This window comes from Solanum stenotomum, chromosome 5, assembly GCF_019186545.1.
Source record: "Solanum stenotomum isolate F172 chromosome 5, ASM1918654v1, whole genome shotgun sequence".
In the NCBI taxonomy this organism is placed as follows: domain Eukaryota; kingdom Viridiplantae; phylum Streptophyta; class Magnoliopsida; order Solanales; family Solanaceae; genus Solanum; species Solanum stenotomum.
The window spans coordinates 41,682,755-41,694,039 of NC_064286.1; positions in this window are offsets into that span (position 1 = coordinate 41,682,755).

An 11,285-nucleotide genomic window follows, 5' to 3' on the forward strand; every position below is an offset into this window, starting at 1 on the left:
CCACCACTGCTTCGCCTAACATTGAAGCTGAAAAGTTACAAACTCTACTCCATACTGATGGACAGTATCCAACTTATGCAGCCTCTCATAACAATCTCAGATGAACGCATAGGCGTCCTCACTCTCAGAACCATGGAATATCGGAGGCTTCAGTTTCAGAAACTTGGTCAACATTTCGTGTTCATTTCCAATCATCACATGACCCAACAAAGGACGAAAGAAGGCATAAGTACCTACAGTTCCATCCACTTTGGGGACCGTAATAGCAATAAGGGGTTGGTGGGAGTTAGAGTTGCTTGAACTATGGGAAGGACTCCAGGACCAAGCAATCATTTCCGGAAAGACATAATCTGTTGAGCTAACATTGGGTCTAATGGAGGAATACCTGTAGTCTTAGCCTGCACCTCTTGTCTAACATCCTCTACATTCTCAACCTCTACATTCTCCTCTATCTTCTCATGATGTGAAAGAATAACCTTATCTTGGGAGCATTCTAAATCGGAACCCCACCCCTAGTGGGTGCTACCCTTCCTCGGCCTCTACCCCTTGCTCTTACTCTACCCCTGCCTCAACCGCAACCTCTTGCTATGGACTCCTCAGCGGGATCATTTACGGGAGCTATGGGCCTGACACCGTTTAAGCGAGTGTTAACCATCTGCAGACAGAAGAGTTTAAGCGAGTGTTAACCATCTGCGGACAGAAGAGTGAAGGAGATTAGATGACAATTCGGATCGCCATATACCAACTGGAATCAAGTTACATGACGAAATGAGACAAGAGAAAACAAAGAGATTTCCTAAAGTCCTATAGCCTATCAAAGAAAAGTACAGACGTCTTCGTACCGTTATCCAAGACTCTACTATAATCATTTTGGTACACCGAGATCAACAAACTTAGGGCTCTGATACCAACTTTGTCACAACCCAGACCATCGTAATTGCTACCCACACTAACCCTTCAGTGGGAGAACCATTAATACTAATTACCTAACTCAAGAACTACACATTTAAAGATACGAAAGTAGGTTTGAATGTAGGAATAAAGTAGAGTTCCCATGAACTCCAAAAGTCTAACAACGACTATCAAAACATTGCAGAAATATTCCTTAGAAACTGAAAGTCAGTGTACCAAAACTCTAACAAAACATAAGTCTAAAGAAAAATGGTACAACCCTGAAAGCTAAACAACTGAACATCTAAAGTACTAATCTAAGTCCGAGTAAGGGGGACTGAACAAAAAGAGAACTCATGGCTGCCTGGAAAAACTGGCTCACCCTTGAATTCGATTTGATCACTGATCTCCTAGATGATGTTTGTTAGTAGCCGCCTGAAGATGCCATGTACTCAACAAAGAAAGAGAAAGTGCAGTATCAGAATACAACCACAATGTACTAGTAGGATCACGCGGCTAGCCCAGTAAGTGAAGCATATACTAGCAGTCACAACATAGTAAACACGCATATACCGAACATATACAATATCAATTATCATTTCAGGAAACATGTCCAATTCCACATTATCAATATTAAGTACATACACATTTATGACAAGTCAATGGTTGTCTCATGGAACCCATACCCAAACTGTTAGTGCACTAAAACGTGGTACCCAATCCCAATTAGTGTGTCAGAACGTGACACCCGTTCCAATATGTATGTCGGTACATGACATCCGATCCCAATTAGTGTGTTTAATGTAACACCCAATCTATTCAACAAGCCACAATCACAATCGCAATGTACATTCTCATAATCATACAATCAAGTGTTGATTCATGGCATACAATCATTCATTGAGACTTATTTGCATTAGGTGTGATCAATAGTGCAACATTAGCCTTCATACATGCATTACAATGAAGCAAATTCTAACATACATCACACAAACAAGAAATCAAACCATAACCTACCTCGAAACCAAGCTTGAATCCTTCTAAGAAACTTGATTCTTTCCTTTTTGGATTATTTTCGCTTGTTCTAGGTCTACAAACAATCAATTCAATACGAGGATCAATAATTAAGGTGTAATTTACCTAGATTATGACAAACCCAAACCCAAGACCCAACCCATCATCCTAAGGTGCAGCTATGGCTTTTTCCCACCGTCCAATTCAGTTCAAAAACCACTCCCAACAATATATAATCAAAAATCTAAGTTCTACGAATCGAAAAATGGATTAGGGGAGTAAAATCCTTACCCTTAGTACTAGAAGAGGCGGAAAACTGTCAAGAAGTTGCCCTGGTTCGTTTCATAGCTCTTAAGAATGAAAATTGCAGAAAAAAATATTTTTGGGATTTATTTCCTACTTAAATCATGACTATCTTACTGTGGCGGCCCCCATCTCGCCACATTGGCCTAGCCCTGACGGGAATAATCCTGCCCTAGCGGCTTGCATGGAAATATAGAGTCAAATTTAGAGTTTCAAGCCCCCATTTTACAGCACACTTACAACCCATGACACTTAGAAACTATCTGTTCATGCCAAGATTAGTTTCGGGAGTTCTACTCACCTGAATTTGATTTCGTAAAGTCGTACGGGTTCCTTAACGTCTTAGCTATCTACTCGTGCGGTCAAATTCATAATTAGATATCTCATTCGTCACCAAATCTCCCTAGACCTTTCTGACAATTTCGTCCAAGTCTAGACTAGGCTAGAATTTTCAAATTACTACGAAAAAGTTTTCTGACCCAAATTCTTTCCCCGATGACGTTTCTATAATGACGGGAACATGTAGTTACATAATCTACCAAAAATTATTTTAAATGTAGGGGTTAGTTTAGACCCCACAAATTTTTATTAAATTGCAAGCGGTCATAACCCCTACTATTTTTTTAAATACGCGTACAATTGCTGAATAACTCTACTAATTCATGACCCGTTTGACCATAGATTTCCCAAGTAAAATTTGGGAAACTTTTTTGGCAAATAGTGGTTGTCCATACAATTTGCCTTTATTTCACAAATAACCCAAATTCTCATATACTAGAAAAAATTAGTACTTGGAGTAAATCTCATTATTTTGGAGCTTTTAAAAATTAAAATTCTACAACAAACTTTTATCATTTACAAAAACATCCTCTATACTAGTTGTTTGCATTGTATTACATAATTTTTATGTGAACACCAAAGCAATCATGAAATATTCAGTGAATATGAAACTGATGATATGGTTGTTGATAAAAATGATGAACAATCGGTTTATGGTAACAAAGTCATGTGCTTTATCTACTTTACGATATATGGAATGATGCTTGTTGCACTCACTCCGAACCACCACATTGCTCAAGTGTCATGAACACTACTTGTAATTTGTTGCAACGAAGATCCAATAGATTTGTTGTGGAAGTACTGATAGTTTTTAAAACTTTTGGGTATAAACAATATTTCTTAAAAAAGTGAAATATGTTTCCCAAATACTATGATCAAACACATGGTGAAATTTTGTCCACATTTTCACCCAAATAATATTTGGTAAAAATATTAGGGAATCTATGGCCAAACGCTAGCTTATTTCCCCTCTGAGCTCACTCAAACAAACCCATTTCTCTCTCTAAGCTAGGAGTCTCATTTCTCTCACTCTCTAAGCGCACTCTAGCTCTTCTCTCTCACCCTCACTTTGCATTTCTCATTTCTCACTGTCGTAGCTCCCCTCTCTCACCCTAGACCCTTTTAATGAGATTTAGGTTTTGGCATACAAATTGTTTTGGAACAAACATAGCTCTTCATCTCGTAGCTCTCTCATAATTTCAATTTTGTCAAGTTTTGGGACGCGAATCTTCTCTCCAAGACTTGGATTAATGGAAAGATATCACCTTGTATTTTGTTATTATTATGCTACTGTGCAGAAGTACTTGTCTAGAGCTGTCCAGGAGATCCTCGGCTAAATAAACATTTCTGTTATAATAGAAAGACTTAGGTTAACAGAAAGAAATCACCTCTTGTTTGGCAAGCAGTGCTTCTCTGTCTCGTTATCTCTCTTGAGGTAAGTAGCAATGAATTCATCAATGTAATACCATATGATTAAACCATATTATTAAAGTAGGGCAATTTAGTCATTAACTTTAGTTAAAAGAAAAAAGAGGGGGAGTGGGCTTTAGCCCCATCTCACGTGCAAGTTGAACCCGTTCAGTCTACCTCCTCCCATTTATGCAGTAGTAAGTAAAAAGAAAATAAAAATGAGGAGCTCTTTTTGTTCTTCGGTGAATGAATGAAGAAAGGAAAAAATTCAAAACCTTGTTTCATAAACAAAGAGAGAAATAGAAGAGAAAGGTAAGTTCCTAAACTTAGTTTATAGATTTGATTTGTATATTCTATGGCTATACAATTGGGTTGAGAGTTATCAAACATGAGTTTAAAAAATAGAAGAATTTGTTAAATTTTCATGAACGGGGGAGGGCATTTATTGATTGGAATATAAAATTGTTGTATTTCAACATACAACAAAGAAAAGAGATTGGACAACAAGCTAATTTTGGTTGTTTAAAGAACAAATTTGAATAATTTTGGAAAGAACTTTGAATGGAATAAGGATCTGGTAAGTTGGCAATATAATGGGCTAATTGAATTCCTCAAAGTATGAGTAAATATAGTTCGACAAAGTGAGAATCAATCATGACATCTCATTGATTAGGTATTCTAAATTTATTATGAATTAGCTCAAACGAGATTTACGAGATCGATATGGTGTGATTATAGATTGATTGAAGGGAGGACATATAGGTTGCTAGAGGTGACAAGTTTGGTATTTCAACACGAGTACTGTGAGTAGTAATCTTACCACAATTGATGTTTTATAACTTTCCTGTTTCTTTTTAAAAAATCAAAGTAGAAAATTCCATTCAAGATTCTTTCAATCTTTCTCAAGATTCTTCTGCAAGCCAAGTCTTTCTCCAAGAATTTCATTCTTTCCAACTCAAATTCCTCCGTACAATTATGAATCACTAATAAAAATCACAATTCTTGGCCATAGAGATTTCAAGAAACTAATTCAAGAATCTCAAGAAGGGTTTTCTTGTTTGTTTACCTTCAAGCTAGGGTTCACTACTAAAAAACTACTAAAAAACGACGGACAAAAAAACGACGGATGACTTCGCTCTAAAAAGCAACGCCATTTTCCACACTGTCTGTCACTTTTTAATTAAAATAATTATTTTTTAAATTATTTTTAAAAAAGTGACGGACGACATCTCTTAGTCTATCGCTTTTTTTTTGTGAAGTTTTTCCCCAAATATATATATATATTATTAATAATTAATTGATTAATTTATTTTTTAAAGAAGCGACGGGCAACATCTCTAAGTCCGTCACTTTTTGGTCAAAATGATTGGTCAAACATTTAAGAAAAGTGACGAACAACGTCTCTTAGTCCATCACTTATTTGGTCAAAATTTTGGTCAACTATTTTAAAAAAAGCGATGGACAAAGAGACGTTGTCCGTCACTTTTCTTAAAATATCTTTGACCCAGATCGGGATTTTCTTATTTTGTTCTCTCTCTCTTCTCTCTTCTTCTCTCTTCAGTCATATTCTCTCCCTTTTCTCTATCGATTTGATGCCGCCTCCACCACCGCCGCCGCCAGTCGCCCGTTGCTGCCAGTCGCCATCCGTTGCCGCCAATGTTAGCTGCCTGTCGCTGCCTCTCCTCTTTGTTAAGGTTAGTGTTTAATTTTAGTTTTTTCTTCAATTCTAGTGATTATACTTGATTGTTAGTTAGTATATTATAGTATTAGTTTGTTGGGTTGTGTTTATTCAATTGTTAATTTTATTTGATTATTGTTAGCTAGGTATAGAGAATTGAAATTTTTTGATTTTAGGGTTTTTTTAAGATTAGGCATTTTTGAATTGGGCATTGTTAGTTAGTGAATGAATTAGGATTTTTTGATCTTAGGACTAGTTTAAACTTGAGAATGTGTAATTTGAGGTTGAATTGGGATTCTTTAAAATTTGATTGATTGTTAGTTAGTAAAGTGTTAATTTGAAGTTAGATTAGTAATTGAAGTGTTTTGAGTATTATATGATGATGAATGTTTTAATGTTATGAATATATATTGATGAATGTTTGAATGTCATGAATATATAATGATCGATGAGGTTTTTTATTGAATTAGAACTTGTATATCTATAACTAATTATTGGATTAGAAGCTAATATATAACTAAGTTTATAGATTAGATATGAACTTGAATTTAAAATTTGAACTTGAACTTGAACTTGGAACTTGACTATAACTATTGAATTTAATTAGAACTTGAACTAATTGAACTTAGAACTTGAATATAGCAAATTATTGGATTTGAACTTTATATATAACTAATAACTTTTATATGAACTTGAATTTAGAACTTGAACTTGAACTTGAATATAACTAATTCTTGGTGACCTTAATTGATTAGAACTTAATAATTAAACTTAATTAGAACTTGAACTTAATTTGAAGTTAATTACTTAGAAACTTTGAACTTAATTTGAACTTTGAAGTACTTAAAATCTTGTTGACCTTAATTAATATATTTGAACTTAATTAGAACTTTGAACTTAATTTATAATACCTTGAACTTAATTAGAATTAATATAATTAATTATTTGAAATCTTGAACTTAATTAAAATTTATGAATTAATTAAGCTTGCACTTTGTAGATCTTGAAATGTAGTATTTATGAACTAATTAATTAGATATATAAGTAATAATAAATATAATTATTAGTAATTATAAATATATATTAACAATATAAATTAGTTTAGTGTAGTAAAATTATTATTAAATTTTATTTATAATATAATTGAATATCCATATTTTTGTAGATGGATCATCGTTTATGGATGTATAATATGCATTATGAAACTGATGGGGGTTTGAAACCTGAGTTTATTGACGGTGATAAAGATTTTATTGAACATACAATGACACTTGATATTTTCAAGAATAATGGATTGGTTAGGTGCCCTTGTAGTGCATGTAGGTGCTTAAATTTTTTTGAACCAAATACAATCATGGTTCATTTGTACCGTAATGGATTTAAGCCTAGATATTTTGTATGGATTGATCATGGAGAAAGAGATGGATTGAATGGTATATTTTATAATTTGATGCCTGTGGATGAATATAATATGCTTGCACCACATGGACAAATTAGGGTTTAATATGATGATAGGGTTGAACATGATAGGGTTCATGAAATGATCAATGATGTTTTTGGGGTTCAAGCTGGGATGGAACCCGAACAATATTTTGATGAAGCTCCTAATGAAGAAGCAAAACACTTCTATGATCAATTAGAAGAGTCTAGTTGTCCACTATGTGAAGGGAGTCCGCATTCTGCCTTGTCAGTTGCAGTTAGATTAATGAATATTAAATCAGATTGGAATGTTCCTAATGCGGCTATGGATTCAATGGTTGATCTTTTGGGTGAGCTAGTTAACCCGAAATTTAAAATGCCTAAGAACTTCTATCAAGCAAAGCGTTTGGTTTCGAAGTTAGGATTGACATATGATAGAATTCATTGTTGTGTTAATGACTCCATGTTGTTTTACAAGACTGATAGTGAATTAAAAAAATTGTAAGTGTTGTGGACATGCTCGTTATAAGAGGACTCCGGCTGGAAAGATGGTCCCAGTAAAGGAGATGCATTATCTACCTCTTATTCCTAGGTTAAAGAGGTTGTATGCATCAATGAGGTCTGCCCCACATATGAGATGACATCGTGAATATAGAAGGCCGCCGAGTGTCTTGTCTCATCCATCTGATGGTGAAGCATGGAAGTTCATTACAAGAGAGATGATAAGTTCTAATTCAAACTTTGAAATAAATAATTAGTTGATTAATATCGTTATAATATAAATTTCATTTTCATTTATAGGAAAAAGAAATGGGGCGCACTCCCCTTGTACCGGAGGTTTTCAAGAAGACTCATGTGAAGAAGAAAGAAATGAGTTAGATTCGAATGTGTGGGTGGACGAAAGGGCCAAACAAACTTTTGTAAGTTGTTTAATATGAATAATATATATTAATAGTGAATATATTTATGATATGTATATATATTGATGCCAATTTTTATATTTAATATGCAGAATTAGTTTAATCAGTACGTCAATGAGAATATAAATAGTTCGGTCCAAATGATTCCTGACCTGTCCAGCCAAATTTGGATAGAAAAAGTGGTAAGGGGGAACACACAAGGGTAGAGTCTATGGTTGAGGCTCTCAAAATGATGTAAGACAACTCCAGTCAGGCTTACAAGGTATTGGATCATCACGTCAGGCCGAGACAGTTGACGGTGCTCAGATTGCTGCTATGTTGGCTCAAATAGAAGAGCTTACATCGGCACTGATAGAGTCTGAGCAGAGAAGAGTAGCTGAACAACAAACCATGAGTGCAACCGATCAACAAATCAAAGAACAAGTGTTGAACCTCGCTCATTGACCAGCTACATCTTTGGTTCCCAAGGACACCGACGAACAGTGAGGAGGAGAATGATTTTGTAGATAGCACTCCCTAGTTTAGGTCTCTTTTATGAACATTTTGAAAGACTTTCTTTAAATTGTGATTTAGATATTTTTGAAGGTTAATTTAAGTTTGGTGTATTATGTTTTGTGTAGCTCCTTTATAATGTTGTGTGTTTGATTGGGGCTGGATTGAATTACTTTTGCAAAACCCAGAAAAGCGATGGACACAGTCCTTTAATCCATCACTTTTTTGGGGTTTTCAAAAAATTAATTTCTTGAAAAGCGACGGACAAAGTCCTTTAGTCCGTCGCTTTTTTGGGATTTTCAAAATCTAAGTTTCCAAAAAAGCGATAAACTGCGTCGCTTTTTGGAAACTAAAAAAATTGAAAATATAAAAAAAGTTATGTTGTCTGTCGCTTTATTTTTTTTAAACAAATCCTGAAAAAAATAGAAAGCGACACAGTCCATCGCTTTTTTGCGAAGCTGTCCGTTGTTCTTTGAAAAGTGTCGACCCAAAACGCGGCGAACATGACTGCGTCACTTTTTCATCGATTTTGACCAAAAAAAGTGACGTAGTCACTCGCTTTGGTCCGTCATTTTTGGACAGTTTTTAGTAGTGGTTTCAGGGCTTCTAATCAAGTTCTTTTTCAAGATTCTTCAAGAACGTTGTTCTTCCAGGTATGTAAGGCTATCATAGTGTTAGACTAGTTCATCCTCATGCCCTACATTTACTTTCAAATGAGTAAACGAGTAATCTAGGATTCTATCCCTAGATTTGAATATTCTAGAGATGAGTTGATTTTGAGTTCTTGAGTTCGAGATTCTTTTTGAAATTCTATTCCTAATTATTGAATTGCTATATGTTATGCACTAAGATTCTTGAGTTGATTCGTTCATGTCTATATTTCAGCATGAGCCCTATGAATTGAGTATTTGTTTTAGATGAGTAGTATCGTTGAGTTATGAGTACTGAGTTTCCATATTGCTATTAAGATTCCTGAGTTGAGTTGTTCATGTCCATAATTTTGCAATACCCTATGAATTGAGTTATAAATCTTGAGAATCTTTTTAAAGACAACACTTGAGTTTTAAACTAAGTTTTGTTTGAGGAAGTAAAGATTAGTTTTGAAAAAGAGTTTCTAAAACATGATTAGTATGACAATCGAGTATGCCATCAATGTTTAAGCAATATGGTATCTAGTTATGCCATCAAATTTTATGCAATATGACTTCCCGATCATCAATGATCATATCACAATATGATGTTGATATATTTTTGAGAAAGATTTTTCAAGTATGAATTGAATAAGAGTATAAGGGAACTAAGTATTCCGAAAGGTATCCGTTTTTACATTGATAAAAGAGAAACTTTGATATCTAAATGAGTTATAAGTTTAAAGATATTTCAAGAGCAATAACCTCTTTTAAGAGGATAGTTTGAGCAATTATCTCAAACCATAGGAAGATTATGTTTTTAAACATTGAGCATGAAAATATATATTATTAAGAGTAGTATTGAGCACAAATATGGGGATGAGTTCAGACAACTCACATTCCTCATAAACCATGTATGTCAACATGGGTACAAGATCATACTTTTTAGATGAATCCTAAGTGCCTTCCGGTAGAGCTTAGCAGATCCACTTAGTTGAGGTGTTCTATACCTCGACAAGGTATATGACAATTCTGGCAGCGTGAGCAAAACGATGTATCATCACGTAGCTCATAGTGATGGTTGTCGGTTGGAAAATCTCCCAAATAGAGTTAAAAGTGTATTTTTATTATATCACTTAATATGTTGAGTTCTGAGATGAGTAAGTATTTTTGTAAAGTTTTAATGATTTCACTTCTTTATTTCTTTACATTCAGTTGAGTATATATCCATATCTATAGTAATCCTTTCATTTAGTTATTTGTTATTCAACTATATTACATACTCGTACATTCAATGTACTGATTTCATTCGACCTACATCTTTTAATGATGCAGATACAGGTTCTTAGGTACCTCAACAAGAGTCTGTTGAGATCTTCATCCGCTCGTCAGCTTTCGAGTGAGGTCTCCTTGCTTTTGGAGGACTCCAATTTTATGAGTTGCTTGCAGTAGTTCTTTTGAGGAGTCGTGGATCTTGTCCTAACACTCATATTTGTATAGTAGAAGCTTCATAGATAGACACTTTTGTAGAGTCTTTCAGTTTCAAATGCTTTATTTAAAAGTAATGTTTCATACTTGGTATATTTATAGAGTTTTGGAATTTATTACACTGTTTTTAAATGTTTCTTTCAATTTGATACTTATGTATGCTTGAGTTAGTCTTCCACTTGTAGTCAGCCAGGTTGCGGGTTTGCTTGGGGACCAACAATGGTTTTCAAGTGCCGGTCACGTCAAAGGTGTAGATTCAGGTCGTGACACCAACTACTACCTAGTGGCTTAATAAGACACTGTTATGTACTCTGCCTTTGTAGAGTATATATCATGTTCCAAAGGTTTATCTGAGATCTCAGTTCTGGCGTAGTTGAAGATTCCAGTTCAAGAGTGAGCGCTCTATTTTCTAGACAACTGTAGATTGTCACATCAACCTTGTCCATCTTCCAGTCGTTGAGACAATCTATTCTATTTTAGTTATTGAACATTCTAATAGACTTATGTTAGTTAGAAGTTCTATACATTGACTTTTGGGGAGTTGTTTGAGGTTGTAACAACTCGGAAATTGGAAAGCCAAGTGGGGAAGGGAAAATTCTAATTTTTGGCACTAAGGCAGTGATGACGAGTCCTTTCTACGGGACATTGGAAGGGAGTCGTAGACTTGGAGATAAGTTTTTGGAATTTCAGGTTTCTAATGTT